Genomic DNA, 26,501 nt, shown 5'->3' on the forward strand with positions numbered 1-26,501 from the left:
GATCAGTCAAGGGTAAGGACTTCCCCTACCTTGGTGTGGTGTTTGATAGTGCTGGCTCCCAGCCTCACCTTTTAAAAGGGAAAAGGGTTTTTTAGGAGAGCCGTTGCTGCAGTTTTTGATTTTGCCTCTAGGCTGGGTAAAAAAAGATAAGCACAATGTTGAAAACATTCCAGGCAAAATGTGTGGATAGTGTAGTGTATAGTAGTAACATCTGGGGATATGTTGAAATTACTACTTTACAAATTGGGAAAATTGAATGTTGTAAGAGACTATTAGGCCTGCCACAATCTGTTTAGTTTTATATATTCCATCAAGAGCTCGGCTTAAAATTTCTGAAACAATGGGTCACAATGTTGGCGAGGCTTGAATGTAAACTAAATAGATCAATTTCAAGTGTCTGCCTTGCCCTCGATTGTTAGCAGTCAATCCCATGGTTGACATATGTCAGGGATTCTTTGTCCCTCTTGGGTAGAGGTGAATTATTTGAGATCCCTAACACGATTACCATACTTGATCTAGCCTGGATCAGGATTTATTTTTTGCAGTTTCGCTTCAAAGAGAGGAAGTGGAATTAATTAAATCCTCTGTCCACACACTTTTTATCTAAAACTTTCCCTTTTGGTGAACTTTATTTGGTTTTTGATCAATTCTTTATTGATTTTCAAACTGCAGGTATGCATATGTAAGAATTCTCTGATATCATAAGTCCCATGATAAATTCAGCAACTTACACTTTTCCTTCTTCTCTACTATAGACCAAATACATTCTAGCATTGCTGATCCAACAGTCACACAAAATGGCAAGACCTAATAATAAAAGGAAGAAAGAGGCTCATATTTCCCTCCCGCAGTGCAACATAATGTCTTTGTTTCTACACATCTACATGTTCCCCCACCCTCCGAGATGCCTCCTTTCTCACGCCCCCCACATAAGAAGAAAAAAATCAAAAATCAGCACACAACCTCTTCAAACTGTGGTGATCTATCATCGACTTTATATTTTAAATGTTCAAACTGTGCTATTTAATACATATCTTCCAACCACCGTCTGTAGATTTGGGACCGTAGCAGTCTTCCAAAATCTCAGTATCCATACTTTTGCCATCGTCATGGTCGTCAATAGGCAACGGTTCACATTTGAGGTCAGCTCGGGAAAGTCAGAGGTATCATGCAAAATTGCCAATCTAGCAGTGAATACATGCATCATGTCTAACTCCGCTCGCGAAGTGTGCCCAATCTGTTTCCAGTAGTCCTTCACTTTCTCACATTTCCACAGCAGATGTACTATGTCACCGCCCTCCCTACCACAGCACCTACAGCGAGATTTGGGACATAGCATGGCTGTGTGGAGACTCATCAGGACCAGTTCCAACAATGGAAGATCTTAAAGTAGCTATACTTAAACTGAGCTTTTCTCAGCCCCTTCTCATGGTCTTTTGATAGAGTGTCCAAGTCTACGTCCTCGAAGTGTGTTTATAAGCTCGATTACCATCAGGAACACAACTCCTTTGAAGTGTCTTGGGAGAAGGTGCTATTGAAAGATGTGAGTATACACCAGATATGGTGCCCACAAACTCTTTACATATATATATATATATATATATATATATATATATATATATATATATATATGTAATCCTGTATAGGGGAGAACACCACTATAAAAAGTCACTTTCCTAGTTTATCTGTTAGGGCTCAAGTCAGTTGGATATATCTCCAGATTTGTGTAGACAGGAGATTAAATTTGTGTTGGAGATTCACAAATGGCTTTATGGAGCTGTCCTTTTTAAATCTGATATATAGCATATCCTAGGGAACTGCAACTTCTTCCACATGACAGCATCACAAATTCTAATTTCTGTATTATACCACAAAGGTGCCTTTAAATGAAGATGTGCCAAAACTCCCATTAGTGTATTAGTTCATTTTCGGTTGACAAAAATTGGTATATTTGCAATAAAATGTCGGAGCACGGAGCTACACCAAATTTCGCAGCGGCCACAAGAATACGGTGCACCCCTATGTGTCCCCTAGCGCTGGCTCAAAAAAAGCTGCCCAGTGCCAGCACAGGCACCCTGCCGCCATGTTGCAAGGGTTCCTGCACTGCAGCGACAATTGATTATGGGCAGAAAAGGACACCTTCCTGCACATAAACAATCATTAATGGTGTTTGCTCTTTCTTCAGCAGCACACATGGAAAGAGCAAAAAACGAGAAGAAATTAATCATTTCTCCTTGAATCGCCATTCTAATGACTGGTATTCCATGGCATTCGTTTTTGGCACTACTTCAGCCTTGTAAGTCCGGGGCAGCATCAAAAAGTAATAGGTGTTGCGGTGGAATGCCCATAGCAACACCCACTGCACGCCCCTTTACCGCAGAGCACTGTGGCAGAGAGGGGCATATGTACAATGTGGCATTAAGCCACGTAAAATGGGTTAGCGCCTCCTCGTAAATATGAAAATTGGCCCACTGGAGCGTCAAAAAAGTAACGCTCCGGTTACGATAGGGGCTTGTAAATATGCCCCATGGAGGCTTTGAATAATAGACTGCCAAATTCTCATTTGACTTCAGATTGTGACTGTTAGAAATTGGGGTTTCTAGTAGGTGGGGGCTTGGGCCATGTCCAAATAAGGACCCTTGCTTCTAGTCAGGATAATTGAGTTATACACTTTAGATAACCCATGCTCACCCTCCTGGTAACTTGGCACGATCAGTCAGGCTTATCCCAAAGGCAATGTGTAAAGTATTTGTAACCAAACGCACAGTAACTCAGTGAAAATACCACGGAAGCGACACCACACCAATTTAGAAAAATAAGTAATCTTTATCTATTTCTGACAAGACCAAAACTGTATCAATCCAACATCCAAAGTACAAAAAAAATATCAATTGCCAAAGGGGGACCGGTAAAATGAAAGAGACCAGTTTGAGGGAGAGGAGGTACTCACAGAGGGACCGGTGCATGTGATACGGGAGCCGCTAGGTCCCATGATGCGATGGTGCTGGTTCTTTTACTGCTGTCCCACAACTCCTGGGGGCTGCTTCCCTTTGGCAGTACCACTGGAGCTATGGGGATTTCTTCCTCTCGTCTGCTCTGTGGATGAGGGGTCCCGCTGGTATCGTGCCACGCGGTCGGGCGATGCAGATGTCTCCGTCCTCAAGCTCGCAGAAAGTGGCTCGACTTGCTCCAGCACTGGGGATCTCTGTTCGGACAGCTGGGCCAGGCACACCACTGTCGTCCCTCTCGGCAGTCTTCGACGGGCTGCCCCAGTCTTTCTGAGGCTTCTGAAAAGGCATGGCAGGTGGTGCTTGGCTGGCTCTTCACCTGGCATTATTTGGAGTTTGCACACTCGGCTTCGGGGGTTACCAGGCAACACAGGGGACACGCTCTGCGATCTTCAGTGAGATGGGCCATGATGACAAGCAGGAATCTTCCCGGAGTCCCTCAGCTTTCAACATGGGACAAGTTTGCACAGTGCCTCAAATGCTTGCAGCAGGTAGGGGAAAGCAGACCCAGCAGAGTGTTCAGTAGATTTTCAAGATGAGAGCACGGGGAAGACTGTCCCTGAGTCTTCCACAACAGGAGGCAAGCACACACAAGCCCTTGGAGATCTTTTTTCATGTAGGATTCTACAGCACAGCAAAAAGTATCAGTCCTTTTCCTCTGCCCACAGACAGAAGCCGCAACTGCAGGCCAACCCAACAAAGCAACAACACAGAAAAGGGGCAGTTCTCCTCCTGGCCGCTTTTCTGCTCTTCTTCTTGGCAGGGTCCTCTGGGTTCCCAGAAGTGATCTAAAATTCTGGGGTTTTAGGTCCAATACTTATACCCCACTTTCTCTTTGGTCTCTTTGTGGTAAGGGTCTCTGAGCTCACTCCAAACCAGTTCTGTTCTCCCTGGTCCAGCTTGACCATAGGAGGGGAAGACAGCATTGCACAGAGGAAACACAGCCTATTCACGTGCTAGTGAAAACTCCTCTCACCAATCTAAATACAGAAAGGTCTACATGGCTTGGCTATGAGTCACCCAGGAAAGGCAGGACACACCTCAACCACCCATGGGACTGTCTAGAGTGAACGCACATCCCCAGTTCCTGTAGATCTTAAACCAGACAGTGAATACACAAACAGGCAGAGGCACACAGGATGGGTAAACAAGAAAATTCCCACTTTCTAAAAGTGGCATTTTCAAACACATAATTTAAAAACCACCTTCACTAAAAGACTTATTATTAAATTCTTATATAGGAGAGCCTAATCTCCATGTCTTTCTCTTGTCCCAATTGAAAATTGCACTTGTAAAATGTTACATGGCAGCTCCAATGTTAACCTATGGGACAGACAGCCTTTAAATAGTGAAAAACGAAATGCACAGTATTTCACTATCAGGACATGTAAAACACACCAGTGCATGTCCTACATTTCACATATACTGCACCCTGCCCATGGTGGTACCTTGGACATACCATAGGGGTGACTTACATATAAGAAAAGGGAAGGTTAGGGCCTGGCAAATGGGTGCACTTTGCAGGTCGACAGAACAGTTACAAACTGTGCACGCAGACACTGCAGTGGCAGGTCTGAGACACATTTAAAGGGCTGCTTGTGTTGGTGGCACAATCAGTGCTGCAGGACCACTAGCAGCATTTGATTTACAGGCCCTGGCCCACTCAGTGTATTTGACTAGGGTCTTACCAGTAAATCAAATGTGCCAATCATGAATAACCAAACATAATCACAATTTACACAGGGAGCAATTGCACTTTGACACTGATCAGCAGTGGCAAAGTTCCCAAAGCACCTAAGCCAGCAAAAACAAAATCCAGCACACAGTAAAGAAATGCAGGAGGTGGAGGTAAAAAGTCAGGGGAAACCATACCAAAGATGCCAAGTCTAACAGTGACTTTCAAAGTGAACCCACATGGTAGTCTTCCTTGAGGACTTAATCATATACACTGAACAGGCTAGTTGATGAGCTATCAATTAAAATTCCATGTGTGGCAAAAACAACCATCCCTTAGTGGTAGTTGCAAATAACTTTCGAGTTTCCAGTTAAGGTCTTTCCCCCTCCCCATATAAATGGCCATAACTTAGTCATGGGAATCAGTAAGGGTAGAATTACAATGACGTGATTGAACCTGGCAACCACATTCATTTTCACCACTTGACCTTCCCCTATAGTGACTAAGATGGCCCCACAGTTTGAAATCCATGTCCGTGTTCTCCCCCAGTGAAGAAATGTTGTCTTGTACTATGTCTACCAGACCCCAATTGACAAAAATACCAGATGTTTCAAACGTTGTTGATGCCATTTAAAGTGTAGTGTACCACTGTCCTCAGGGAGCTGGGGGTCTTTTTGTTGTTTACCCGAAAATTAATAAAAGATTTAAACCATAAAGTGTAGTGTACCTAACAATGCCTGTTTTATTTTCACAGTCATCTTCAGAGCCTCACACTTAGACCAAATGATGCGGTAGCCTGAACGATCAATCAGATTTATCAGCGCTCCCACATTCTGTCTTATGGCCAGGGCCGGACTGGGAACCAAAACCAGCCCTGGCAAAGTGCTCGGCCGCCCCCCAGTCCCGCCCGCAGGGGGGTTGGGGGTGCCGCCGAGCGCTTTGCCAGGGCCGGTTTTCGGCCGATTTTGTTACAGGGCTGATTTTGCAGCTATGCTGCAAAAAAGGCCCTGTAACAAAAACGGCCCTATGGGGCCCAAAACCGGCCCCCACCCGTGCGGCGCACCGGGGTATTGCCCGGTGCCCGCTACGGCCAGTCCGGCCCTGCTTATGGCTATGACTAGGGGCTCAAGTGCAAAACAAAAAAAACAACTGGGGCAACAAGGGACAAACCTGGTGAGTACCCTGATGCATCTGAAAGTAGCGTGAGGCGAAACTCCCCCAGCTAACTGATGCCGAAAGATCACAATACATCCCCAGGATCCAAGCCAAGTATTTACGACCAAAGCTCATCCAGGTAATTGTACGAACAAGGTATCCCCATTCCATGCTGTTGAACACCTTTTGGGCATCTAATAAGAGAAGTACCTTCCCATCCAAATCATCTTTGACCTGCTATGATATATGAGACAAGAGCCTCAAATGGTTAGCAGAGGAGTGTTGCAGAACAAACTGTACCTGGTTAGTGTGGATCAATTAGGGATATTCTTTCTCAGACGGTTTGCAAATATGTTTGCCAAAATGTTGGCATCCGCATTAACAGCAATATTGACTTGTAACTGGCACACTCTGCCTGATTTGGGAATGAGTGTGAGTCTAACTTTGTTAGAGTCGGAAAGCACATAGCCTACTTCGAGCACCTTTCGAAAAACCCTACACAACAGAACAACCAGGTGATCTTGTAAACTTCTAAAGGATAGCTATCATTCCTTGGTGCCTTCCCTGCTCTCATATCCTCAATTGCTAATACAATCACCTCCTCCGTTATATCTGCATCCAGGAATTTGGCTGAGCAAAGTGAGTTTTGGATGGATGACTCAATCCATTCATTTTTCATCTTCTGTCGGGACACTCTTAACGTCAGAACTATATAACGGTTTTTAGAAAATATAGAACTCTTGAACAATATAACTCAGATTTATTCATAAATTTGCCTTACTGTTCCCAGTAGCAGGGATAGTGCTGCTTGCTTTCATTTGTTTTAGTTGGGTGGGTAGCAGACAGCCTGCTTTCTCTCTTCTTTCATAATGTCTCTGGCATAATATCAATATAAATTTCTCAGCCTGAGCTGTATGGAGATCGTTTAGGTCATATTTGGATTTGGTGAGCTCCCCACGTGTTTCTAGGTTAGGGAGGGTGGCATAAGTGGACTTGAAATGTCTCAGTTTAACTTTCATATATAGTCTCATATTCCCTGCCAACTTCCTGGCCATAGCTGAATCTCTCATGCCCCCCCCCCCCCAATATATGCCATTCCCACAAAGCACAGTATAGAAGAAGATTGAAGAGTCACTTTATTTTCAACTAAAAATCTTTGCACATAGGAATAAAATATCATCTTTTTTGTCCTGGGGATCCCTATATTTAGACATATTCATACAACAAGCACTGTGGGATGGGGAAACCATATTTAGATTTAGTTTAATTCCCACAATATCATGATCAGATACTTCTCTGGCACTATCATGGCATCTACCATGTCTCGAATGACAGTAGATTAGTTAAAAAATAATCGATCTAGTGCATGTTCCAGGTACACAAGAAGTAAAGCTATAGTCCCTATCTCTGGGGTGAAGTAGACTCCAGGGGTCCACCAAGGCAAAGTCAGAAATCAAATCCTCCAGAGAGCTGCAATATTTGTTGTGTTGTAGATAAGGATTACCCGGTACCCGGTCTGTCAATTATTTGGTCAGGAGTCACATTCCAATTCCCCACCCCCTGAATATAACCTTGTCTTGCCTTGAGAGAGAGTTTGATTTATCACTGAGTGGGGCATACACTGACCCAGTAATGAGATAAGTGTTCCCTACTTGGAATTTAACAAATATGTACCTGCCTTCCTAACAGATTAGTGTGGTGTAGCCAGCAGTATAAATTCTAGTGTAGGGGTATTGGCACACCCCTTTTCCTATGAATATGTGTGCTAGTTTGCCGCAAGTCCCCCAAAGACACACAATTGATGGACGGAATGCAGAACCAATCAAAACATTCACCCCCCGTCAAAAGAGCTGGGTTAAATCCATCACTCTTTTGCTCACCATGCCACCCCAGTTTAGACCTGACCATATGCAAATCAGTCTTGGACTTGTGCCTCATGGGAACAGTCCAGCCCAAACTGCCAAGCCAGGTCCTCCCTGGACCGGAAACAAGCATCTAAGGACCGGTTCCGGGGTTTCACCCCTCTTCAGCCAGGATAGCTTGAATCCAGTGGCAAGTCCCCCAGGCCGAGGAACATACATACAATGCCTCATTCTACCCACTCTCTGCATAACCTTTCACTTTCCACTTTTATAAGATGTGTCTCTTGGACCATGGCCGAGAAAGGAGAGCACTTTTTGCCTGTTCACCTATAGTGTCAAGAAATTCATTTTTGGAGATAACAATGTTAAAGGTCTCATGTCTTTTCACATCTTGGCCCCAGTAACTTCAAACAAAGCACTCTAGTGTATGGGGTGTGTTAGGCTTCCAAAATATTGAGCCCTAGGTAAGTGGATGTCTTTTCCCCTTGCGACTCAGATGTACATTAGTTAAGTTACAGGGGAAGTTGAGCATATCATCTTTTTCTAAGTTCGCAGGAATTCTCAGTATGTGTATATTGTCCCAACGGCTTCTGTCCTCCAGGTCAATTGTTTCTGGTGATAAGCCCACTCAGCACAGTTTGATCCCGAGGTGTCCTGTCATCTGTCACCCCATAGATCTGCATAGTTTTGCACCCAGAATGTCTGTTTGCGACTTCAGGCCTGCTCATATCACTGTAGCTCCAACTTGATATCACCATATGGAAAACAGCCATCACATTGCATGCATTACAACGCATGCAATTACAATGCGGTTGTTACAACGACCAGTACCATTACAACGCAAGTCGTTACAACGACTTGCTCTAGGGGATACTCTAAACTAAGGAATAGTATAATTTACTATTCCAACACTTTCCCTACTGTTGCACGCAGTGGAGTTGGAATAGTAAATTATACTATTCCTAAGTCCAGCGTGCCACCTAGAGCAAGTCGTTGTAACGACTTGCGTTGTAATGGTACTGCGATGTAACAACGCGGTCGCTGTAACGACCGCGCTGTAATCGCATGTGTTGCAAACGCATGCAATATAAAGGGCTATATTCCCACTATACACTTCAGCGTCCAGCCACACTCCCCCCCCCAATATGATTGCACCATGTTATCTAGCATGACATATGCTACCCCAGGACACCCCTAAATGGCATCTGTAGGAAATTGGTTTACTAGTTAAATGGGGTGAAACCCCTACGGAAGTAGCAACCACAATTCTTGTCAGGGTGAAACACAGGCAATCCCCAAATTAACCTGTGCTTAACCCTCTGGTAGAAAAATAAGAGTATGAGTTAATAAATTGTTTGAGACTAAAACACAAGAACCCAACAAGTAGAACCAGAGATATGCAGTTTTAAAGATTTAGGTAAAAGTTGTGCTTAAAAGCGTCATCTATGGTTACCTTGTCGAGCTGACTGGGAGAAAGTCACAAGTTCAGGTCGACCGCTGTGGAGCACGGGCCAGCTACAGGACCTACAGTAGGCCTGTTGAACAAAGTAACTTAAATCCTGGTTGCGGAGCATTGCAAGGTGGCACATCAAGGATGAATCACGCAGCTCTGGTTCCGAAGTGCTGGGGACTGCAATGTGAGGTCCTATGTTGAGAGTGCATTGTTCATGGGGGGGTTCAGAGGAGCTCAGACTACAATGGGAGGCCCTACTTCAAGGAGAAATAATGCAGGGGTGCTTATGATGACCTGCATGGCACCGATGTGAGGGCTGTTTCAATGATATGTCATGCAGTTTCGAAGAGCTGTGGGTCCTGGATGAGGGATGTGTTGCACAGTGGTGGATCCGATGCGGAGCTGCAAGTAGATGCGTAGCGCTTCATTGGTTCTGCCCAAAAGACCACAGTTGGGCTGGTAGAGCACCTTCCAATCGACCTTCAAGGGTCCAGGACTGGGGTGGCACCACTTGGGGGCAAGATTCAGAACAGGCAGAGTTGCACTGCAGAGTTCAAGGTGGTTGGAGCCGCTCCTGTCCCTGAACCTTTGATCAGGAGGCCAGCCAATTAGCCGTTAGGGTCATTCTGATGGTCCTTGGCTCAAAGTGTGGATCCTGCTCCTTCCCCCTTGGGCAGCAGAGCAGCCAGGAAGCAGAGTAGCAGTCCTTCTTGCAGCAGAACAGCACAGCAGTCCTTCTGAGTCTTCCACAGGTCCAATAGTGTACTGAAGAGTTCCCTCTGAGGGTCCTCTATGTGCCAGCTTTGAAGTAGGAGCAGCTTCCAGGCAGTTCCACTCCCAGAGGTGTTTGCTATTTCTTGCCTTCCTGCCCTGGCCCCAGCTTGTCTGGGGGGCACAATAGACTGGTATGAAACACTTTGTGAACATGCTGGGGCAGAGCCATTGTGAAGTGTAAGTGTGGTAGGTGGCAGCTTCTTACCCTCAAGTCAGAGATGGCCCATCCCGCCAAAACTTATTTCCCCTTTGTCTTACTGTCTGGGAGCAATACACAAAGACCACCTGACATCTACACCTAGTCATTTGACCCAGGTTACAGGCTTCAGGCACCAAATGGTTAGGACAAGAAAATGTCAACTTTCTAAAAGTGGCATTTTCAGATTTGTGACTTAAAATCCAACTTTTATTAAAGAGGGTTTTAAATTTCAACTATTTCAAGACCAAACTCAACATTCCTATCTGGTCCAGATTAAAAGTTGTCACTTTTTAATTTAATATAGTAACTTAATGTTATCCTATGGGAGAGGTAGGCCTTGCAGTAGTGAAAAAAGAATTTTAGAGGTTTTCATGACCAGGACATGCAAAGCATAAAACTACATGTCCAACTTTTTAGCTGGTTGAGTGCTCATGACGAGCTAGCCCTAAATATATGTTTCTGTGGGCCATCAGCGACAACAGTCGTATTTATTGGATGAAATGTAGTCATGCCATTTCTCTAGCACTATTGGGAATAAATATGCCTCGATGAAGGTCTATGCATCAGTACTCTTGCAAACTTAAGTACTCAAGCTACCCTATGCTTGGCTACCTCCCTCCAGTGGAGAAGTATATATGATGATTAGAATTGTCTTTGCTGCCTGTGACAGTTCCTAAAATATGTTTCAATACAGATTATCACCACAACCTCTATTTACACCACTATGTCCCTCGCTTGAATTATATGGTATTGACCCATTTTTAAACAACAAAAAGGTGCTAGTGGGATGCTTGCAATTGTCTCAGCCACTGACTAGCATTCCAGTTCATCATTTTTTTGCCCACTGCACCACTTCAGACAGGGAACAACCATATGCAAATTAGTACTGGCCCTGTTCTAAGAGGAAGAGCCCAGCCCAAACTGCCGGGTACATGCCCTGGAACCATCTAAGATGTAGGCTCTTTGTACATAGACCGGTATAGCCTATTGTTGCGACTGTATACTAGTACCTTCTGTGCTTTATATGTTTACTCGCTTATGTTAATAGAAATCCTATAGATGGGTTCTTGAGTGCAGTGCAGAAGAAGAAAGCATTGACAGGAGCATTTGAAGCAGAAAGCATGGGACAAGGGGCTACCAATACAGAGCATCAATTGTTGGGGGTCCTCAGTAAAGTCTAATGGTCCAGGACCCCTGGGCTGGAGGCTGGAGGAACACTTCGCTTGGATGTCTACTTTGTTTTAAGACAGGTAGCAGTTCTTTGGTCAAAGGGTTGGGTATTCCAGTGAAGTGGTGCCAAGGGTGCAAATGAGTAAAACTTCTTGGACTGAGAACAATAAGGTTGGGGGTTGTGTGACAGTGGAAGGCTTGGGACTGAGCAGAGTACGGGCCGGTAAGAGAATATAAGGGAAGAGTGAGCCAGACCCGAGCCAGGGGTCCGGCATGCTACTAGGAGCCAAAATAAGAGTGGAGCCAACAGGGCCAGTCTGGCCAGAACGGACATTGGGCGTTCGCCCGAAAGGCTGAGGGTGGGGGCCACTTTTGCAGCGATGCTGCAATATCGTCCCCCAGTAACAATAGCAGCAGTAGTAGTGGGCAGTTTTGTTAAGCAGCAGTGCTTCAGGCCAGGCCTCCCCCCCACCTCTCCAGTTGTGGGCCGGTCCGACAAAATTGCCAGGGCTGCTTTGGATTCCCAGTGTGGCCCGGGGAGCCAGCAACATTATTGTCTTAATGTGACAGGTCAGTTGGGGGGAACCGGGAACAGGATGGGTGCAGGTGGGCAGTTACAGGCTGCCCCATTGGTGGACATGTGCATGCTGGAGAGGCTGGTGCATCTGATAGGCCGGTAGAGGAGGCAGTCACATATCACACTCCTACCTCCTCTGCAGCCCTACCTGCTTTTAACGTCAGCCTTTTGTAGTGTCGCCAGTGCAAAAATAAAAGTGCTAGGGCCCAAGGTATTCCACTGCAGCAGCACGAGTCACAGCCCCTGCCATTGCTCGCCGAGTGGCAGTGCCCGCATTACCAACTCCTGTGAGTTGAAAACCCCTTCGAGTGAACTATCTACATGACACCTGGACGCTCACTCATAGGGTTGAAATAACTTTTAAATTGATCCTATCAGTGAATTACAGACACTGCCATACAATTCTTGTTTATATCGCAAACTAGCCTTGCGGTCAATACGAGCCACCCAATATGTAGATATTAGCCCCAGCGATAACATGACACAAAAACCAGTGTATAGTTCCAAACCAAAGTAGAATCCATCACGTTTCAGTCCTGCACATAGGTCCTGAAACACCATGAACAATTAGTAGTTGGCATCCTTGCAAATGACTTACTCACCTAAGTGGCAATCGAAGAGTGTAACCCACGGTACACTAGATATTGGACGGAAGTGTAATACCAATTATACGGGTCTACTAACCCGATGCGCCACCCCGCCCTTCCCTCACTCTTTCACCACTGTCGATAAGACAACCACGGGACGCTAATGATTGCGTGCCCAGCAACCAATAATGTTCAACCCCTAGACGCCATAGTAACACGTACTAGCGTCAGAATTGGGCTCCTAGCAACCAGATTGGTCATCACGCGACGTGAGACGTGATGACGTCAGGCTCACACCCACTTGTTGCCGGATATCTTCACGATAGCGGCCTCTGTCCATTACCACCCCGGACACTGGCGGCTTGGGTAGGTCTGTAAGTGAAGCGCTCGTCAGCGCTGGTGAGTACAGCTCATGTTTTGTTCTCTTGTCATACACTATTTTTTTATGTGGTCGAACTTATTTGATTGGCTACGGCCTTTTTGAAATTGATCTTATCAGTCATTAGACTCGACAACTCTAGTTAAGTAACAATGAGATGTGTTCTGATTCCGAGTTTAACCACTTTAACGGTACTAGTACCAAAACTTACCTAGAGGCAACGACCTCGATCGCCCTGTCTTGTGTACCTTGATTGTCAGTAGATGTTCTTTTCTCTCTCCCCTTCCCTCCCCCTCCCCCTCCCTCTTTTTACCCTAGGACCCAATTGGTGTCCTTTAAAGCCGCCAGCTCCGTTGCGAGCGCATTTAGTCAATGAATTAGGTGAGTGAACCTTAATTGTCACGGCTTTAGCGTATTAGTAGTTCTAATACACCAAAACACCCCTCTCACTTATAGTTCACTGTTCCTTGAAATAGTGCACCTTGAAGCAGGTTGCTATCATCACGTTATACACGGTGCTGTGTGCAAACACCATTGTTGAGATTATGTATTCAAGGTAGAGATGCCATTGTTTTTACTGTTGATGTTGTCACTTCATATTCACAGGTCGCAGCATCGGACGTGGTATGTAGAGTACACATCACCATTTTTTAATGTAGACAGCTACTGATCCTGATGAATTGCCTAAGATCCTCCTGACTAATATGGCGAGAAACATGTCGATCATTTTAGAGTAGAGCTTCACGCCTAGACACCTTACTTCTAGCATCTAGCCTCTCTACACATTTGAATAGGGTAGTCTACCTTATGAATAAAGTACTATTAGGACTGACCAACCCTTTTTATTACACACTTCTGCTACATTTTTCTTTTTAGGCCCCTCACACCCAAGCGAATATCGGCAGGAACAAAAGATCCCCGACAAAGAGCCCCGGTTTCGGGTGCCCGTCAAGGATTGCAGCGCCGACTTGACGAGGGGCAATGCTCATATGATGAAGCATGACACCTAGCTTGCTGGGTGTGTGAGAGCATTAGTTCCACCTAAAGGAATTCCCCTGGGTCCTTTGTTTTCTACCAACAAGCCTTGGTGAATGAGCTTTCCATTTACTGACCGCATCTCTTCCTTCTAGCAATTGAGGAACTCTGTACCCCGTTTTGGATATAGTCTGTTGGGGCCTGTACATTGGACCTCCTTAAATATAGCCCCTCTGTCCCCCCTTTTGGATTACTACGCATTACCAACTTGCCATCACCATTAAACAAGTGTGATATTTTAGACTATTAAAGCTCATCCCAAGGTGTGGGGAGTGCTTGGAAGCTCAAGTTTATTCTTAGTTTTTATTACACTGAGTTGCTAAAAACTCATGCTTTAAAAATATTTAGGAGAGCACTACCACGTGATGTACTCTCATAAACGTGCTGGTGTATAAAGTATAAGTGCCGGTAACAAGCACAGGCAAACACCAGAACAATGTAGGCAGTGTCACCCACCCTCCATGGCATGTCTTTCACACCACCTGCTCTTTCTTCCCTACCCGTTTCTTACAACTCCACGCGGGTGGAGGAGGGCTGGAGGTAAGGAAAAGGGAAAAAAAGGAAAGGAAAGGGAATAGAAGGGAAGGGAAGGGAATTAGTTTGATCGAATAACTATGGAAGGAAAAGGAAAGGAAAGGAAAGGAAAGGAAAGGAAAGGAAAGGAAAGGAAAGGAAAGGAAAGGAAAGGAAAGGAAAGGAAAGGAAAGGAAAGGAAAGGAAAGGAAAGGAAAGGAAAGGAAAGAAAAGGAAAGGAAAGGAAAGGAAAGGAAATAAGTTTGATCGAATAACTATGGAAGGAAAAAGGAAAAAAGGAAAGGAAAAGAAAAGAAAGGGAGTTAGTTTGATCGAATAACTATGGAAGGAAAAAGGAAAAAAGGAAAGGAAAAGAAAAGAAAGGGAGTTAGTTTGATCGAATATCTATGGTAACGGCTCTGTCAGTCCTAAGCAACACAGACCATTGGAGAAAGAGTGCAGGATTAAACTGGCCGGAAGTAAAGGCATGTAATATGTCCTGCAGACATACAGTGATGTCTGCAGGCCGGGGGTGTTTTTAAGTGCACCTGTTGCTCACGCTGGAGTTGTATTACAGGATAAAGCCTATTAGACTTGTGCTCACTCCCCCTGCTCAGAAAGGAGATTAACTCTAATCCTACAAATTACAACCCTTTGTGTAAAAGGCACTCTAAACGGACAAACGTGACTCTGGGGCTCAGTTTGGTCCAACCAGAGGGGGCGTTTGATTGTATTTATTTACAGAGTGCTGCAGTAGAAACCATTCTGCATACCTGCTGCTCCGGGGGAGCGCGCTTCCGCCTTCTCTCCCAAGTTTACTCCCAGTTTGTTAAGGTTTTTAGCTGTTCACTCAGTAAAGATTAATAATCGGAAAAGTGCTACTTTAGAATGCATATCAAAATTTAAATTAAAAAAAAACCTTCACAATTTTTTCTTTTACTTTGTCCTTTGAGGTCAACAGTACTTTATTAGTAATGTAAGTTTGAAATGTGCATTAAATTAATAAGTAGTTAAGGTGCCAGCACAGTGGGACAGAATACAAGTCGGGAGGCGGGGAATCCCCAGATGCGACACCACTCCGCCTGATCACCACAGGCGCGGCACTGGCGTAGCTAGGGGGGGGCGGTGGGGGCGGTCCGCCCCAGGCGGCACTATTTTGGGGGCGTCGGCCTTTATAATTTATTTGGGGACACTCACAGTAGTGTCAGTGTCCCCAAATAAATTATAAAGGTCGCCGCCACTGGGGCCCTCGCGCGGAAGAGCAAGCACACCTGATTGTAAATTGTGCTGCCTGCAGTGCAGCATGCGTGCGTGACGTACCTTGTATGTGGTGGGTCCCATCCCAGGGCCGTCAATCTGGTAGCGCGCGAAAGCGCTACCAATGACGGCCCTGGGCATAATGTTTAGTCAACCCTTGCGTTGCGGTAAAAAAAAGTAGCGCGGCAGTGACGTCACACGCTCCACCACCACGCGCTCGCCTCTTTTCCGGCACAGGCAGCACAGGGATATTGGTGCAGCCATCAGGATGATTTTTGTTGATTCAGAATACTTCAGGTGAGTCGTGACCAGAGGCGCAACTAGAGCCAAATTTCGGGGGGGGCTGAGCAAAAATTTCGGGGGGGGCTGAACTTTAAGCAATAGGCAGAGTGGAGCTGCAGGGGCTCTTAGAAGGGGCGACACAACAGCAAGGCCTCATTAACATTCAAATGGTCTTTTAAAGACCTGTAAAGTGCTCGGGTGCGGCTGCTTTTTTGCCCGGGAAGGTGTCTCATCCCGATGATCCCGGGCTGCCACACACGACGGGGGGGGGGGGGAGCGGAAGCCCTGTGAGTCCAATGGGTGTTGCGCGCCTGGTCGTGACTATACAGGAAGCTGAAATGTGCCTGTTGTGGTAGACAATGAAACAGTGTGCCATTGAAAAGGAATTCGTTTCGGGTGATTAAAAAAAATAATTTTCTTTATTTAGTTGAAAAATTGTTATTGGTTTTCCACTGAATACACGTTTGTCACTTAAGCATAGTCATTACAAGATGTACGTACCATTAATTGGTGCAACGAGGGGTACTTCCGGACAGAGAAGTGTCATAGGTGGCCTTTTCGCTACCAATCTGTATTTTTAGTAAATCAAACGTAGTTTCTGTTTTGTATTGCCCTACAAACATTTCCAGTCAGCGTGTGCTATGTTATATGAAGAATCAGGTGCTTGCGTGTGTCCGACTATATTAATTCTTTGAGATTCTCTGTATGTTTAAATATGACTATTGTATGTGGACCTAGAGCAGGTGGGGTCTGAAAAAGAGGGCTCTGACATCCCTCAATGTATCACAGACCGCAGCTAATCGCGGACAGCGTTTTTGGTGGGCGTTTTCACACTAAGCTGGCATGGAACTTTCCATTCCCAGACAAAGCATAATGAGAAATAGCTCATAACACTATCTACTATTGATTCCTCTAGAACTTTCTAACTTGCGAGTGGAATGTTTATTTGAAAAAAAACAACAGGTTCTCTCTATCCCTGGTGCTTGAATATATAGTTCATTTTACACTTCATGCCCGTTGCTGAGGCAGTGCAGTACCCTTCACATATTGAAGGATATAAAAATCGAAATATTGAATATAATAAACCGTCAGAGGGTGGGGGGAGAGGAAAGAGGGCACAGAGATGCTTTTTTTGGCAAGATTCTTAGTGATTCAGCACCTTAGAGCAGGGAATGCGAGCACATTTCAGGGGATAGTTTTAGGAAGGGTATGTAGGTACTGTATTGTACTGCATTGATGAATGAATATAGCGCTTTATATCGCCGATGAAGCTGTGAAGATCTTTAGTTCACATCGACTTCCTGGGGCCCTTTCAGACAGCATGGTTGAAGGGTGTAGGTTGCCGTTCGGCCCCCATGGGAGATGTTGGGTATATTGTCAGTGGCGTAGCTAGTGGGGGGGGGGGGGGGGGGGCGGTCCGCCCCAGGCGGCACTATTTTGGGGGCAGACGCGCGGCATAGGTGGCCTGTTGCGGCGGCCTTTATAATTTATTTGGGGACACTCACTGACACTACTATCAGTCATTGTAGCGTCAGTGTCCCCAAATAAATTTTAAAGGCAGCCGCAACGGACCACCAGTGCTGCGCGCACGGCCCAGGCTGTTAAAGTTTGAAAGTGCAAGCAGCGCGCACCTGTCCTGACCTGCTTGCTTTTGTTGGAACTGCTGCGCCAGTCAGTCAGTGCGCCTGCAGTGTTGCCAAAATTGCCGCCGCGACGTCCCGCGTTGTTTGTGCGAAAACTTGCTTGTTGGTCCGTCCCAGGGCCGTCATTGGTAGCGCGCGAGCGTTACCAATGAGGGCCCTGGGCTACATTTTGGCCAGCCCTTGCGATGAGAACGTAGCAGTGACACGTCACACGCTTCACCACTACGCGCTCTCGTGAGGAGTCAATTCTGGCCTGGGGCAGTGGCAGTGCTGCTGCTGGGCGATTTTGCTTTGCTGGCTGCTGCAGTGCAGCAGAAGTGAAAGAAGTTCGAACCAATCCCTGCCTGCCATAGTGTGAGACCCTGAAGTGAGTGAGGTAAGAAAGAGGAGAGCAGCAGGAGCTAGCTGAACGTTTTCAGAGGGGTGGAATCATCACCTAGGCTCCGCCACAAATCCACTTTCATAGATATTACGATGAAAACAGTTGCTCATATTAAGCACTGCATTAACTTACCACCGGGCACACGAATAATGCCAGATAATAATGTTTACTGATCCAGCCCTAGAGCTCCCTTCAAGTGACGAGGCCCCAGGGGTTGCATCACAGAACATTTTTGACTGGCCGTATGTCCTTGGGGGAACTTAAAGCAATTCTTGATGCAAAGACTTTTTCCACTGTATCACGAAAGCATGATTCTGGAGGTGTTAATGTGTGGCAAGAATATTTCTGTGCATGTTTGTTGTGTGACATTTTGCTTCGGGGGTGATGTCTACTGTCGTTCTGGATGGTGTAGCATTGTGCTGTCTCCTCCCTTCAAATGATTGCAGCAGGAAACGCGAAATCATCATTCTAAGATGTCTTACTCATGTATAACATTAGTTCAGTGCAATGTTATTAGAAACCCTGCACAATAGGGCTACTAACCTCGGTGTGTGTTTGTGTGTTTGTGTGTTTGTGTGTATGTGTGTGTGTGTCTGTTTTGTGCGTGTCTGTGTGTGGTGTGTGTCTATGTGTGTGTGGTGTGTGTCTGTGTGTGTGTGCTGTCTGTGTGGTGTGTGTGTGTCTCTGTGTGTATGTGTGGTGTGCATGTGTGTATATGTGTGTTTTTTTCCAGAGCCCAAGGACAGCGCATCCATGTTATCCAGTCATATCTATGAACAATTCAAGTGACTAGTAATAGTTTATTAGTTAATTAAAAGCATAAACATGTAAAAAGCGCGCATCTAACATATTTACAAAATTTAAAAAGCTGTGCAAGAATGACATTGCATTTCAGGCTAAAAAAATATCCCAGTTAGAAAAGCCAATGGCGTATTTCAAGATTAAAAAAAGTTACAAATCCCAGCCAGAGAACTTGCCCATGCAGTTGTATTCCGTTTGAAGAGAGCTTGGGTGGAGGGGTACCCTTTGGTCTGGGTTCACAATCACATCATGAATTCGCAATGATCTTAATTAAGTCTGTGGGAAGTGGTGCAGTGGAGCAGAAACGGTGCTTCCGTCTCGGGATCTTTTTATGTGATCAGGTGCCTGCTATCAGTGGAAGAATCTGTAAGATGGTACCCTATCTTGCTAATCCTATGAAAGTAGTAAGCGTGTTAACCGCCCATTGTCATAAGTGACACCTTCATCCATTCTTGGCTTTTTAGCCAAGACCATTTTGCTTCTGTGGATCCTAGAACAGCAGAAAGCAAAGTTCTGTTTGTCACAAAAGCAGGACTTGATGAAGGTGTCACTGATGTCAAAGGGTCACTTGAAGATGTGAAGTACTGCGTCCCTCCTTCCCCATAATGCTTTGTTGCTCTTAAACTGTACCACTAGTAAGTAGTATGATCCGTCACCGGTTTTGAAGCCTGCATCTCTGCAGTGATTTCAAGAACAATTCAAGGAAAAAAAGGTTTAGCCTAGGTCTGGGCATAGGGGCATTGGTCTCTACTCAGTTTTAACCGAATTGGGCCCCCACCCAGTCTTACTGAGAAGCCAAGCCCCCACGAGAAGCCAAAACTCTACTCCTGCCATGGCTTCTTACCTTAGTCTAGCCCGCCTCAGCCTGAGATACGTCACACTACAACACAGAAGGACATTGCCAACTGGGCACTGGGGAGGTCTGTGAGGTCCATATTGTTCTGTGAATAATAATGGGGTTTAAGTCATTTTCCCGTGTGTTTCTAACTGCTTCCCATGCACACATGAGGATTTTTGCTTTTATTTGCTAGTATCCTTTCAATTTTTTCGGGCTCCTCCTGTGAACCCCTTGGCTTCTGTTTTCTGGCATAATCCGCATTTGTTCTCTGTGGTTTGGAACAAAGCTGCAACATATCTAAGAGGAGGCCGAGGTGCAGCACCTCATATATCTAACAACTTTAACCTAAAGTCTAGCTTAACCCAGAATTTGGGCCAGATGTGGTTGATTTCATGTAGCTTCAATATTGCCTTTGACACACTGATATGGACCAACGTTCTTTGTGGAGGTCGGGAGTTTGGAAGAATGGGTTTAAATTTGGTTGCATAGTTTCCCTTTGCCTGGTTGCTTGAGGGTGTTGATGGCACTTTTGCAATTATTTTTTGTATTGTATTGTAATTGAATTTATATAGCACTCACTACCCATAAGGAGGCATCGAAGCGCTTTTTCAGCGAGTGGCACGCTACTCCGGAACCCATAAATGATTAGTGGTGAATTAGTATAGTGAATATTTGAAAGTAATTTGAGTGGTGGATATGTTAGTCAGATTATGTGGATTGAGAAGGATAGTGGAGATATGGAGAAGGGAAAAAAGGTTTGGATTTATCTAGAACTTGCTACCTCTGATGGGGGGGTTGAAGCGTTTTTCGGCGAGTAGCACACTACTCTGGAACCCGTACAGTGTTAGTGGTGAAGTAGTATAGTGAAATATGCAAGTCATTTTTAATAATTTGAGTGGTAGGTATGTTAGTCAATTATTTGGATTAAGAAGGATACCGAAGGGGTAGAAGAGGTAAAAAGGTTTGCATTTATATAGCGCTTGCTACCCCTGTTGAGGTGTTAATGTGCTTTTTCGGCGAGTAGCACGCTACTCCGAAACCCATAAAGGATTAGTGGCGAATTAGTATAGTGAAATAGGACATTTATTTGAGTAGTGGACATGTTAGTCTGTTATTTGGATTGAAAAAGTGTAGTGGAGGGATAGAAGGGAAGGATTTTGAATTTTTTGTTGTTGCTATACCCTTCATTACGAGTGGTTATTCCCCCAGTAATAAGGACTAACATTCAGATCTTGCTGCTTACTGCACCTAAATGCCATCTTCTGCTTTTCTCCTGATAGATATCAGTAGATTTGGCCTGAAAGCATTTATCAAGGGAACATGATTCTCATTCCAAAACTCATAAGTCCAATCAGTGTGGTTCCAGGAGTTACCGCACATAGCAGAATTTAATGAAAACTCGTAAGGAAGGTAAAGACAAACTTACCTTGGAAAATTTTTCAGACAGCATAAAATTGAAATTTCTCAAAACTTTAGCAGCATAAAACAGGATTTCAAAAATTCTAACTTCATGTAGAGGTGATATGGGGTATGCAGTCCTTTCGTGTTGTAATTGTTCACACAGCTCTCTGATGGATGTCGCATGTAGTTTTTCTGAGTCCCCAGATAAATCAAGCAGTGTGTGTGTTCTCTTTTGTACTGCCGGTCACTGGTGTATTCAACTGTGTAGCTTTGGACCGTGTCATGTATGTGCATGTAACTTGCATGATCGAGGTAACTATTAGCAGCGATTACTATGCGTCTCTCGGACCTCTTTCAAGTGCTCGCCGTCCTTTTTCCCCAGCACCCCTCCCCCCAGGGGCGGCAATCTGAGGGATAGCCCCGGGCGCCACAAGCTCTTGCTACGCCTCTGAGGCGCGGTGCTCCTACACCTGGGTTTCATGGGTACGGGAACACGGGACTTGATTTTACTGGCCAGATGACCTGGCTGGTAATATTGCATGATGCGTTGACAGCAATAGCAGCCAAGCCTCGTCCTTCGGACCCTGTTGTCCTTTTTCTATGATCATGATTCAGCATGCAATGCGCCGTCCTCACTCGACGTCCCTTGCCATCTGCTACCTACTGACCCTCTTCTCTGCCAGCTACAACTCAATCAATCAGGGTTGGTAAAGCGCAACTACTCACCCGTGAGGGTCTCAAGGCCCTATGGAGGTGCAGCTCCGATGAGTGCTGAGGTCACCCGAAAAGCCAGGTCTTGAGGTCCCTCCTGAACTGGAGCAAGGTGGGAGATTGCCGGAGGGGGAGGGTGTTCCAGGCTCAGCCCCCCCCCCCCCCCACACACACAGATTTACCAACAGCAGATGGTAAATGTGTGCATGACACGACTCAGAGCTGGGATTTAGGTGTGGAATTCCGCCTTGTGACAAAGTGTCTGCATGGTAAATGCCCATCCCCTGGGAGTTAACTCGCACTTGCAGGAATTCCATAAGGAAATTCTAGCTAGCAATGATAATTTCAGCTTCCTGGAATTCTCTCATTGAATTTCTCTATACTGGTAATGAAGGTCACAGTGTCAGGCTGGGCCCAGTTTCAAATACGTTATAAATACACAGAGGCAATTAATTGATGTAAAAAGGTGATATTGGTCCATGATATTGCATACAAATTCAAATATTACATTGTTTTACGGTATTGTAAATACAAGATAACTGCATAACAGTAGTTTTGACCCTTGTTTCAAAATTCAAGTAAAACTACAATCAGAGCTAATAATACATCAACATAGATATTACTGTCTAATACAGCGCCTAATATAAGATTAGACCATCCCTAACATGCTCAAATTGTCATAGATACGGGAACTGATGCACAAGGCGGTATAGTGATTTACTTAGGGTTCATGATGGGGTGAAGCGAGGAGGCCTGCATAGTATCACAAATCTTTAGGTCCTAGAGACAGAAACTCTATCCCCCCCCTATTCCAGACAGGCAAGGCGGTGATTTAACCATAGGCCAACCGCTCTGCACACGGCACAACGCCAAACGATCTGGCGTTGCGTCATGGATGGAAGGACTTCACATCCAATGTCAGAGCAGGACTGGCTGAAAGAAAGCGTGATCAGGAAATATATCCAGAGGTTGCACATCTGGGCGCACCAGGCAAGAACCAGAAGCAAGAGAGGTTTGGTGACATCGCGCCATACTTGTCTCAGAGACACCAGTCTCTGGAGAAATATTGTCTTATCTATCTAGACTGCCAGCTGCGCTCTAAAAATATAGTAAAAGACTGCAAAATCCTGGGGGCAAGAGAAAAGTGTAAGTTGGCTTAGCTTCAAGCACATAAAATAGCTGCATGTCTCAGATGCATCTCATTTATTTATTTATTTATGGCATTTATTGAGAGCCGCCTCGCCACAGAGGTAGAAGTTGCTGTACGTATAACAGTTCAGAGAGACTAGAACACCGTTACCACTTCAACTTCCAACTGCATTCTGGGGGAATCGGCATAACTGGGATCAAGCTTCTGGGACCAAGCTTCTAGCGAGTAGAATCCTAGCGTAGAACAAGCCGGGAGAGGCGCATTAAGATGTATCAGAAAGCAGGCCTGAGATGGTTCTTATGGATTCTGAGAACCGGTCCCATAGCCTGGGGGCAAGGCAGGAAAAAGCCTGCTTTACAGTTTCAGCTTCTTCGCCATCTCAGCCTCCAGATGTGGCTCTCAACTCGCCCTAAGGCAGTGTCGGTAGCCTTCGGCTGTTAGCGCAGGAAGAGAATGAACCAGAGGGAGGAAATCTGCTGCGTGCACTTGTCAGTAAGATCCCACACGGAGTGCAATGTCCTCCCTTCTGCCTACCTGTGCGTGAACAGGAAAAAGCACTAGACCTGGGCCTTGATTCTGCAAATGATCCTGATTCGTGGCCACGTCTATCGGCTGTAAGCCAGAATATGGAGTAAAATATGTCATAGTGCCAAAATATTGCACACAAAATATTGAAAACCAAACCATTGAAGGTAGGTGCATATATTGCAAGTGTATGTTCACTATTCGTAACTCCACATCTACGTACCTTGAAGATATATATATCGTCATTGTGTATATGTGAGTTAAGTATAGTAATTCTATATTGACCAATATATACTTAACTTCACAATATTGTGCTTCTCATTATTTAGGCCTCAAAATTTTTGGCCCCACTATTTTTTGCATTCTATATTCTAGCTGAATACCATTTATTTCTCTTGGGAAATTGTGATCATGGAAATAGGTCTTTTTTATTCCTAAAAAGTTGAATCTCGCACAAGATGTTACCTGTGTGCACAAAATGCCCCCATCTACCTCTGACAGTGATCAGATGTGTCGCGAGTCACATAAAACCCCACTGATAACATTTCGTAAAAACAGAACTGTTATTGTTTGATTGACCTTAGGTACGTAAAGCATAAAATATGTAGACATCCAATGGGGATATGGGGCATCCCATCTCATTCTCTACAAAGAGGTCTAAATGTCTAGACCAGAAAAGCAAACAAAAAAGAGGAAATCTCACAAACCACTGGCCCTTTGGGAGTGGTACAGCACCATCACAGAGAGGTCTACCTAACCCAGAAGACATTGCAAAGGGAAAAAATGCTTAGAGCAGAAATCAGATCTAAAAGCGACCTTGACACTAGAAGGGCAATCACAATAAAATATTTAAAAACCAAGCCAAAGTCAAGCATTACTTCAATAACAGACTGAACCCAGAATCTACTTAAGAAAGATTCCTCAAACTAAACCTCCCACTCCCAGAACTTAAGGTAGGCTCACCGGATGGACCCCTAGCACTGAGAGCACCATGCTTTGAGTTATGGGCCTTCTGTTTACAAACCAGTGCATTCTGGGATTTGTAGTTTTGGTTGACCGAAATCAATTAAACATGATTGTTACATTGCAATCCTTTGGAAAAAGACTGGTAAGGATCTTTGAAGAGGAACAACTGGTGGGACTCAACCTTCTCCAATCAGTTACTGACTGAAAAGGGTTCCACTGCTATAGTGACAAAGAAATATGAATCGAGCAAAGGAATTCATTCACCATACTGCTATGACAAAAACACTTCAAGGGAAGAAAATGGCCGCAAGTGGTTCTCGCAGCCAGGATCAAACTGACCCGAACCCACCCCACAATTTACATCTGAGACAATATGATGGAATAAAAGCATTGAAAGCGCATTTAACTTGGGACATTCACCAACGAGCAACTTACCGCCTGGTGATGGGGCTACTGGAAAAAATGGGAAAAGATTCTCAAGCCACGAGCAGCAAAAAAACATAGGCCCAACCCAAACACCTCACAGAGTGAGGGGCCCGTCTTTCCATGAAAGCAAAACCCAGCCAGGCACAGGACGACCAAAACAAACAAACAAACCTGTCATGCCCAAGATGTACCCTCCGTCATTGCAGGCCTCCAAATGAGATAAACCTCCATATACACGTTGGTACAATTTTCCATAAATGACAGTTATCCGGTGGCACTTGTCGGTGTCTACGAAATCACAGAATTATACATTTGAGGTGACATGAAACCAGCGACGCTGCTAATTGAGCCACTTTTGAGGCACTCCGACACAAATGATACTGCGTCATACCGGGAATGAGTTCACCTGCTCAGTGGGTTAATGCTCCTGCGGCTGAAATCTGTGAGTGGCCTCGAGCGGCGAAGCGGCCACTCAGCCTTCTTTGGTTGTGGGGTCGAAGAAATGAACCCCTCTGAGATGACAAACAGATTCACCTGCCGCTCACATCTCTAGAAAGCGCCTTGACTGTGACAGCAAGCGTCATATAGCACACATTATTCATCCTACAATTATTACTGAGGGCGAAATAGGCTCAGTTAACCATAATCTCTTGAACTGAGCCCCCCTGCCCCCTCACGCGCGCGAAACAATGGGTGTCGCACGGCTCGGCACTTTGCACACTGGCGCGTGCGGCTGCAGGACGTGGGATGCACCGGCCAGCCTCTTGTTCAAGATGAATGTCAGGATTGTCCGGCTCCTCAGAAACGCACGTGCACAAGTGCACAGAAAAAAAATCTTAAAATAACAGTCGAGAATCTTTCCGTGAAACACCAACCGAGACGAGCGCTATGTACTGATTAATGGCTGCGTGAAGCACTTTTGCAAAGCCTAAAATGATATCCAATACATACAAATATGCGTGCATACATAATTATATATAATACATACATAGGCATAAGTACATTCCTACCTTGAGCGTCCAGCAGGTGCTTCGACAAATCTAGCACTAATTCTTTTTCCTCCGTCTTCAATGCGCTGTGGGGCAGCAGGGAGCCTGGCACATGCTGGCAACAGGTTCCAGAGAAGTGCGGAGGGAGGGGTGTCTCGGTGTCTTTTAATGTTCCGTCGGCGACCAGAGAATGCCCCCAGGCCTGGGGGCCTGCCACTGTCTGTTGTGATGCCACAACCTCCGATTTTTTGTTGTTGAGCTGTTTTTTTGTGTGTTGCTTACAAAACTTTGCCCAAGTTCAGTTGAATGAAAGGATTTTTTTTCCTCTGGGAGGAGGAGCAGCGGGCAGCGGCCGGCAGCTCTCTGGACCCTATCCGAGCACAAGCAGGCAGAGAAGGGAGACTTTGTGATTGGTGGGACGGGGCGAGCAGGGCAGAGGGGGGTAGGGAGGGTAGGGGACAATGTAGGAGAAAAGAGGAGCTGGTCAGTGAAAGGGAGAAAGGGGAGGGGCGGCTGGCAGGTGGGTGGGTGGGTGGGAGGGGAGTGAAAGTTTTAGTGGAAAGTTAATGAGGTGTAAATAAATCCCTTATTCATAGGGGGGTCAAGTTACAGAGACGGGAGAAAAACAGAGTCCAATAGAGAGCTTGAAAGGAGAGAAGTGATCTGAGATAAGGCTACTGTATGAGAGGGGGGTGGGGGGGGGGACTGAATACCAGCCCTCGATGGAGAGCTGGGTACTGTAC

At 45.4% G+C, this 26,501-nt stretch overlaps 1 protein-coding gene across 3 annotated transcripts in view; it reads right to left on the reverse strand.

Annotated features, from left to right (window-relative positions):
* KCNJ10 (potassium inwardly rectifying channel subfamily J member 10) overlaps nucleotides 1-26,241 on the reverse strand; it is a 217,507-nt gene extending 191,266 nt beyond the window's left edge. The window contains exon 1 of one of the 3 annotated variants that reach the window (XM_085637479.1): nucleotides 25,780-26,241. The gene's annotated coding sequence lies outside the window, so the exon portion shown is untranslated. Of the gene's footprint in view, nucleotides 1-24,940; nucleotides 25,081-25,779 lie in introns of those variants that run through there. The other 2 variants (XM_085637478.1, XM_085637481.1) reach the window with 2 other exon arrangements.
* Nucleotides 26,242-26,501: the final 260 nt, after the last annotated feature.

The sequence above is a fragment of the Triturus cristatus genome, chromosome 12 (assembly GCF_964204655.1).
Source record: "Triturus cristatus chromosome 12, aTriCri1.1, whole genome shotgun sequence".
Taxonomy (NCBI): Eukaryota; Metazoa; Chordata; class Amphibia; order Caudata; family Salamandridae; genus Triturus; species Triturus cristatus.